Source organism: Octopus bimaculoides, chromosome 5, assembly GCF_001194135.2.
Source record: "Octopus bimaculoides isolate UCB-OBI-ISO-001 chromosome 5, ASM119413v2, whole genome shotgun sequence".
Taxonomy (NCBI): Eukaryota; Metazoa; Mollusca; class Cephalopoda; order Octopoda; family Octopodidae; genus Octopus; species Octopus bimaculoides.
The window spans coordinates 72,573,258-72,582,490 of record NC_068985.1 but is presented as its reverse complement, the minus strand read 5'-3'; the positions used below and the strand labels follow the sequence as shown (position 1 = coordinate 72,582,490).

The following is a 9,233-nucleotide window of genomic DNA, read 5'->3' as shown; positions in this document are numbered from 1 at the left end:
ATTTTATGCCATGCCAATCATCTTGACCAACAAGAATTGGCCTTGCTACTACTCGGCTTATATACCATCATTCACCACTATTCCCTTAATAGTATCAGATAAATCACAAGTATTCTTTACATGTTTGAAACACCGAGTAACAATGGGGTGAATCAACAAATTCTCATCCAATAAATATAAACTTTACATCATGTATTCTGTGCTCTTTTCGTTCGTTTCTACGCATAAACGCACGTGTGTGTGTGTGTGCGTGCGTGTGTGTGTGCGTGTGTGTGTGTGTGTGTGTGTGTGTGTGTGTGCGTGTTTGTGTGTGTGCGTGTGTGTGTGTGTGTCATGCATGTATGTAATTATACTGAGAAGAAGAGAAAGATTGCTTCACTACAAAGAGATCAGTGCATGTCAGAAGTGACGACTGTCAACTTACTTTCAACTGCCCCTACCTTGTACAATGTGACAGAAAAATAAATCCATCACAATTGTTTACACTCCTTTCTTATTTTGACGCGAACAAAAAGCCAATATTATTAAAGCTGTAATGTTAATGCTGCATAAAAATACTTCAGTTGTCGAGAAGTCGTAGTTAAAAACAAACGGGAATTTAAGATTACTATATGTCATGGTTACATATGTTTACATTGCTATCGTTGATGTCAGTTTGAAGAAATTATGAAAAAAGGTAAGCTATTTTAATAATAATTGTGTTATTAGTAGACTCGTTAGATCTTGGATAGAATGCATTGCGGTATTTGCTCTGGCTCTCGGTGTTCTGCGTTCAATATTCGCAACTGTCATCCAGTGACTGGTCCTAAGAACACACATAAAAAGACCAGCTCGATATCGCAGAAAGAACATGGAAGATAGGAAGGAAAAAGTTGAAGGTCAGAAGCACTGGTCGAGGTTGACCTTGAGTGCTTCTTTGGCATCGGAAAAAAATACTGCACCAAATTTAGAATGAAAAAGGAATTAGTGCGATCAGTGCGATACAACTTGTGTCAAATCCATGTAATACAAAAAGAACTGGTTTACTGTTGTAGAAATTGAAGAAATAAAGGGCAGTGTTGAGAGAAGACTGGAAAATTTGCGTTATTTTTTATGAGTCTTTAGAAGAAAGTAACAATGAAATTATTGTTGATGAACCTGAAAGCAAAGACGAGGATGTAGTAGGTGGGATAGGTGAACATAGTGGAAACCAGGGCAGTGGTACGAATACAGTGGAGTATGTCTATAAAGACCTAACACCCTAAGCACAGTTTCCTTCTGATCTAGGGGACGAAGAACAAGAAATACTCGATATACTAACTTGGTAGTGTGTGGTATTCAACAAAAGTCTATCAACCCATGGTTTGTCTAGAAGGAAAATCGTAGTGAAGTTATAAATGTAGGTAGGATCCTGCTGTTGTAGAGATGGACGATATGACAGAATTGCGGGATATGCTTTAGGCAGTTGTGGTTGAAGAAAGAATAGGTGCAATACAGAAGAACAAAGAAAGTACCAGGAGCCTTAGTGGTAGTGGCGAATTGAACGACACATAGTAACTCTGAGAAAGCATAAGGTATAAAAGATGTTTGAAGAGTGCTAAGGAATATGAGCAAAGAATGCTTGAAAAGAAATACAGCCTGAAACAAGGATTTTCGGTCGGTGATGGCACTATTATCGGTATTCAGGCAGTGAGACCAGAGATAATATATACTTTCTGATCTGGAAAAAGCAATGCACTATTGGCCAAACATATTGTCTCAGTTAGTGGCTGCAAACATATTGTCTCAGTTAAGGATGCAAAATGGTTGGCGTGGTGAAAGAGGAACTAGTAATCAAAGCTATGAACGAAGAGCATCCGGTTAGAATGACACTTGAGGATGTGAAAATTCAGGATAAGGGTCTATCGAGCTGGAAAGCATCAGCGCCGAGTGGAATCTAAAGCTTCTAGATGAAAAGATTAAAGGGTATACAAGGGAGGCTGGTTTCCGTTTTGTTATCATGGTTGACCTGGAGTTAGTCAACAATAACAATTATGTTCCATAATCTCTAAATAGAAATAGATAAAGTTTAAGATAATCCGTAAAGATGATGAAGATCTGGTCCCGTTTTTTTTCTATTGGTAATACATTCCTGAACCAATGCAAATTTTATGATGTGATACTAAACTGAATGATTAACGGGCGAACGACCCTATCGTGAAAAACATATTCAAAGGTCCTGTGGTCGTTAATAACATATTCAAGGTCGTATGATTCTATTACATGCCTTAACTGGATATGGAAAATTCTAACAGAATAGTTGTTGAACATTGTGCACACATCGGGAAAACGAATGACTTACTGCCCATCCAATAGAAAGGCTACGGAAAAATGGTCATAAAGCACAAATGATCACCTGGCTGCTGACAGAACAGTAGGCCTACATAAATTTCAAAAATTCGCACTTGGAATCGCTGCCATCGATATTAGAGTCTCTGAACGTGTTTGTTGCTGAAAATGTACAAAATCTAATGAGTGATGGCATAAAAAAAAAAAGACAGCACAACACTATTCTCCAACGGTCGAGATCTTGGCAATTAAGTGCGGCATTTTTCGAGGTAACTTGTTTCCTCCTTTGTATTTCGTCATTGCTCCGATTTCTCTGAACGCGGTGCTTCAGAAGACAGGAACGTGTTGCCAATAGGGGGAAAAAATGAGATCTTCATCATCTTTACGGATTATCTTAAACTTTATTTATTTCTATTTAGAGATTACGGAAGATATAATTGTTATTGTTGACTAACTCCAGGTCAAGCATGATAAAAGGCCTCCCACTTCTACCTTTACTTCCTGTAAAGATCGCTATGGAGTGCGGGGTGACAATGGTCATCTATCACCGACAAAGCGAACAAGTTAGTAAAGTCAAAGAGTTTGCACTTTTAGGCATCGGGTACATTGTTACATCTTATCGATTGGGCTAGATCTTTGCAGATAGAAGAGGATTAAAGAATTCTGAGTAATAGTGTACTAACTGCGAAGTGTTGAATATAATTGTAGGAACAATGTCAGATTCTTTGGTTTCGTCGATCGGAATAACCTGAAAAGTTCATTCACTAGTCGACTGTGTGCACTTGATATTGAAGTAATTGATATCGAGAGAGGAAATTTCGATGGTAGGAATCCCTTTGTATTTGCAGTGTGGACTTGGAATCAAAGAGAACAGGCTTTCTCTGAAGTTTTCGCCTATCTGTAATATACTTTGGGAGAATTGATCTGAAGAAGTATATTTCACTGTAATCTGTACGAGGGGGTGCTGTAAAGTTCCTGGCTTTTGGTAAAAGAAAATACAGGAAGATCAGTTAATTATGATTTTATTCAACATATTCATCTCTCAGATTCGCACTTATTGCAGTGGCCCTTCAGTTTTTCTAAGCCCTATAAAAGAACTCAGAATGTTGGGCCTCCAGCCAGGGCTTTCGTGATACCCTTAAAGCCAGGATCTTTTTAGCATCCCCTCGTACACAAAGGTAAAGCTGAGCAGCACTACTGCAAATTAACTACTTATCAGTTTCGTAATATTACCAATGTCTATACTGGCGCACTGTTTTTAATCTGTGGCACCTATTTACAGATAAGTTGGCTGAGCTAATTTATAGCTTATTATCATAACCACAGACTTAAAGCGAGTGTCGGTGAAAGGATACAATCCCCTACTGTCTCTAGTCTGGTTACCTGCTGTTCCATCCGCTCGACAGAGTAAACTCTGAAAATACTATTAGGCGAAATACACAATTAGTAAGATTGCAGAGGCTTTTAGAATGAATTAGATGCCGATAATAGCTTTTCTACTTTGAAGTTGTGACCTTTTAGCGACACACTAAACCATGCTTTTTGATTTATATAGTAGACGTTTCCCACAGATTTAGGTAATTCAATTTTATATTGGAATTTTGTAAACAGTAGCTTCGTTGGTTACGAGCTACCAACAAGCCAGTCACTGGTTCACTGCATCTTTGGTGGCAATAATAACAAGGATATGTATGTAACTCTATACGAAGGACTTTGTGGATCACCGCTTTCTCGGCACGTTATATACACGCACACTCATATACATACATGCATACACAGACACACAGACGCTCACACCTACAAACATACCTACCTACCTACCTACCTACCTACCTTCCATCCTTCCTTCCTACATACGTTTATACATACATACCTTCCATCCTACCCACCGGCATACATACATACATACATTGATACATGCACACATTCATACATACGTACATTCATACATACATACATACATACATACATACATACACACACACACATACATACATACATGCATACATACATACATACATACATACATACATACATACATACATACATACACCCTTATGTATGTACGTACGTGTGTAACGCACATTACGAGGTTTTTGCTGTTACTGTCAATCCCACTTATACGAGATAACACGCAAGAGAATCGAATCACGGACCAAATGATTATGAAACTAACTTCTTAACCGCACAACTATACATGTACTATTAAAAGACTGAAAGAAATAAAATATTCAAGTTTTCTCAAATACGTTTATATTAGGTCTTTCTTACTGCAATGAAAGAAATGCATGAGAGTTCCGAGTTAATTATCAGTATCAGAAATTTGCCACAAGAACTAGTCTTCGGTGATATGACAATGTTAAAAATAAATACAAGGTCCTTTGTATGAAATAGTAGAAACATAATGGATTGATTTTGACATATCGCTGACAACAGTTGCAAAGAAAAAATTGACTGTTTAATAGGTTTCAGTCATTGAAATGCGAACATAGTGGGTCACTACCTCTAAGTGCTTTAGTCGATCACATAAACCTCACTGTATTTAAGTGCGGTACTTAATAAATAATCAAACTCTATTTTTCGAACTGATAAATATAAGAGATATAAAGATACAAGAGAATTTGATGCTAAAATCACGGACAGCTATTGCTGCTGCTGTTGTTGTTGTTGTTTAATTCCAAGTTAGCCCTAATTAGGCAGACCTACGGCATTCCAGCCAAAACTATACCCGTTTTATCTAATGAATAAAGTATCTGGGACAACATTGCCTCTGACGGACGTAGGCACAGTTGTGTGGTAAAGCATTTCGCATCGTAACCATGAGATCATGGGCTCGATCCCACTGTGTTACATCTTGGACGTATGTCTTTGTCATAGCCACGCGTTAACCCAAGCCTTGTGAGTAAATCTGGATGAACACAAACTGGTTAGAACCCCATCGGATAGACTATATCTATAATGTAAAGATCCAGCTTTGCTACACGCTGTCACTCTGATTCTAATTCAGAACAAAGTTAAAGGTACACGTGTCTGTGGAATACTCAGCCACTTAACACGGTAAATCAATAAATAAGTCGCTCTATTCATCGTTTTTGACTCATGCGTCAAAATCGACTCGAGAGTCCATGATCAGTGCATCACTCTGGATATATATGTTCCGTTCTTATTTTTTGCTGTTATTTCTAACAGGTCAAACTACCATGAAGCACCCACTTTTTCTCTTTGGTTTGTAAAGCTATGAATCACCGTTCTCTTCGGTTTCTAAAGCTATGAATCACCGAACTATATGCGTAAATAATCTAGTCTGTGAGTGACAGATATAAACTACTTCCCGGTTTAACATTGGGTACCTTTAAGTTAAATTCATTTTTTATTGCAAGTATTGAGCCGGACCTTCGGTTGATATTCTCTCTCACTCTCTTCTCTCTTTCTCTCTCTCTTCTTTCTTTCTTTCTTTCTTTCTTTCTTTCTTTCTTTCTTTCTTTCTTTCTTCCTTTCTTTCTTTCTTTCTTTCTTTCTTTCTTTCTCCCCTCGGACATCCTGAAAGCAGTCAAGAGTTTTATCCTTCCATCTCTGATAGCCATTTAAAAAGAAACTCTATAACTTCTGTACCAACTACGCAACACACTTTATTAACTAATAGCTGGAATTTAGCAAACTTTCTTAAGACTTAATACAAAGTTTAGAGCCGAATAGCAAAAGCTTCTTTACAACCATAACAACATTGAAGATCTTATATTTTTCTTGTGTCAAATAGTAAAAAAATGCTTTTGTCTTTTAGAAACGCTCTAATGACTCACAATCGATGTGGTTAGACTTCAAGTAAATTTTCTCACGATATAAATGCAACTGATTCTGTTAATGACTCACTTTTTCAATATATTGACACCTCGGTGACAGTTATAAAACATCATGTATTTTAGGTTGTTATGTGCGTGGCCTTGTTAGTATTCTCAGTCTGTTGTCTTGTTATATAATAGTATTAGTAATACAGATTATATCGGGTACGTCAAAGTGAATATAAGGCAATTTTCAGAGTTAATGGTTGCTTTATGATTCAGTCATCATAGCAATAGTGTATGTTCCTACTTGAGAAACCAACGAGGGAGGAAATATGAATCAGATTACCCTCAAATTACATCATGCTAAGAAAGGGGAGTGGAAGTAGACATTAAATAACGCAGTCTGGGGTTCACAAGGTTTATAAAAAAGTTAGGATGGTCATGGATGGAATTCTTTTGATCATAGAAATGCTCCATCAGCGCAAGCTTGGGGATAAACAACAACAACGACTACTACTACTACTACTACTGAAGAAAGTCTGTTGCTGTTGGCACTCCGTCGCTTACGACGTCGAGGGTTCCAGTCGATCCGATCAACGGAACAGCCTGCTCGTGAAAGTAACGTGCAAGTGGCTGAGCACTCCACAGACACGTGTACCCTTAACGTAGTTCTCGGGGATATTCAGCGTGACACAGTGTGACAAGGCTGGCCCTTTGAATTACAGGCACAACAGAAACAGGAAGTAAGAGTGAGAGAAAGTTGTGGTGAAAGAGTACAGCAGGGTTCGCCACCATCCCCTGCCGGAGCCGTGTGGAACTTTAGGTGTTTTCGCTCAATAAACACTCACAACTCCCGGTCTGGGAATCGAAACCGCGATCCTATGACCGCAAGTCCACTTCCCTAACCACTGGGCCATTGCGTCTCCACGAAGAAAGTCTAAGGTGGCTGTTTATGACAGAAAGGTTTAAGCAATTATTTTTCAATTATTTGTCTACTCCGGCGTATTGTTGCTACTGCTGTTGTTGTTATTTTTGTTGTTTAACCCCAAGTCAAACTTGATCGATAAACCTATGTATGGTCAAAGATCTTCCATCTATAACTCCATAACCTTCCCAGCATTTTTTCTTTAGCCAGACGTACAATTTCTAAGACTGCATTACTCAATGTACCCTTCATTTTCTAAGACTGCAGGATGTGAATTGGGGAATATTCAGTTGTTATATCTGAAAATCAGGCAACCACTTAGCGGCTCTCTCTCGTTGGTTAGGTGATAACTTGTTCATCAAATCACTTTAGAATTCATTATGAGTAATAATAATTTAAAGAAAGAACTATTTCCGACCACCTTTATTTGATTGTTTCTTCTTGCTAATGTTTAGCCCTAAGTAAACCTTCATCAAGCAGATCTATGATCAATGTTATTACACCTGTGACTACTTTACCTTTTTTCTGGTACAATTTATTCCGAGCATCATTATCTATTTTATGCTTCATTTTTTTTTTTCTTAAGACGGTTGAGTGTGATCTGAGTGACAACTGGCTACTAGACTCATATCGTCATATGATTCCCAACCATATTGTATAAAGTCAACAATGATTCGTTACATTATCACAGGATCTTTCGTTATAGGGAAAGGATTTAGTCGACTAAATCGACTTCAGTCTGTTATAGTTACGGCTGGAACTTCTTTACTCATAGATTACCTGAATCATAGTAAACCTAGAGCTAAACGACAACAACAACAAAATAAGTATTTTGAAATAATGTATATTTCAAAAATATACATTATGTTTGAAAACAAAATTAATGTATACTTATTTTGTTGAGTCTGGAAGAATGAATATTAAAACTGACTGTAGTGTAATTTGAGCTGTGGACGTTGGGAATGTGATTTAATACTGCAAAGTTCTACCGCCTCTGCCACACCACTGTTACAGATATAAAACCAATAATAATGAAGGTTTCTATGATGCCATACTTCAAAGATCTACGCTTGTGCGTGCACACACATTGTGCAACCAACATACAAAAAAAAATTCATGTACACACAAAATGTTACTTGCTTAAAATATCTAGCTCTGTTTCTTTTGGTCGTAGATGACCGTAGGGTTTCTGTACCAAGATCTGAGCAAAGATTTTGTGAAAGACGAGCTGTTGCGCGTGCATGCAAATCTCCCCTACCCACAAGGGAAAATGTGAAATCCGATACCCTTGGCACCAGTGTCGTCACAGGCGTTGTTAGCCGAAAGCAAAGAGCCGAAACAGATACCGCAAGTATATCTCGCCCCTTGCTCTAACACCTCTACTACTCTACGCCCGGGAGTGATATATGTTGTACCGGCCCTGAAGGAATGAAAGGCGAAGTTCACTTCGGTGGGATTTAAATTAAGGATGCAAAGAATCGGAATATATATTGAGGTATTCCTTTAGGCGAACGACTTTTCCAATTCGCCATTTTTGCCTTAAAATGTTGCAGTTATTAATAATTTTACTTATTAAATATTTAACATTTATACATTTGTCAGAAGAACAAATTGTATAAATTTAGATTTTTTGTAAGCATTCAAGTGAGGCAGCGGTGCACTTGCTATTCTAACTAATCGTTAAAAACAAATAATAAAATCGTAGCATTGACAACCTTGTGAGGAGTTGAACGCGGCACTACAAGTTGGTTGAACATGTGTCAGTCTTGCAGTACTTTCGTTACTTACAGAGATAGAAATGTTTTCGTCTCCACACCATTATACAATTACCACATGCAAACAACACCCTACCCGGCTCACCAAACAAGACAAAAGCAACACAGAAAACGAAGAGGTGAACAACCCCAACAACGATAATGATTTTCTCAATCATTAACTCTTCGTACTACTTCAGTTGGTCATTTCAATTCTTTTCGCATTATCTGATTTTTTTTTACTTCACTTTTCCTCATTTTTTTTCTCAAAGGTTCTCCTCCTCCTTCTCCTTCTTCCCCGTCTTCTTCTTTTTCTTCTTTTGCGTCATTATCATCCTCATCATCTCCTCCTCCTCCTTTATCTTCTTCTTCTTCTTCTTCTTCTTCTTCTTCTTCTTCTTCTTCTTCTTCTTCTTCTTCTTCTTCTTCTTCTCGTGACGTATGCAGTGGAATAAATGAAAAGAG

At 37.8% G+C, this 9,233-nt stretch overlaps 1 protein-coding gene across 1 annotated transcript in view; it reads left to right on the top strand.

The window, feature by feature from the left end:
- Positions 1–574: 574 nt before the first annotated feature.
- The window catches only part of LOC106876217 (uncharacterized), a 50,571-nt gene continuing 41,912 nt past the window's right edge, over positions 575–9,233 (top strand). The window contains exon 1 of the mRNA XM_052967775.1: positions 575–676. The gene's annotated coding sequence lies outside the window, so the exon portion shown is untranslated. The remainder of the gene's footprint in view (positions 677–9,233) is intronic.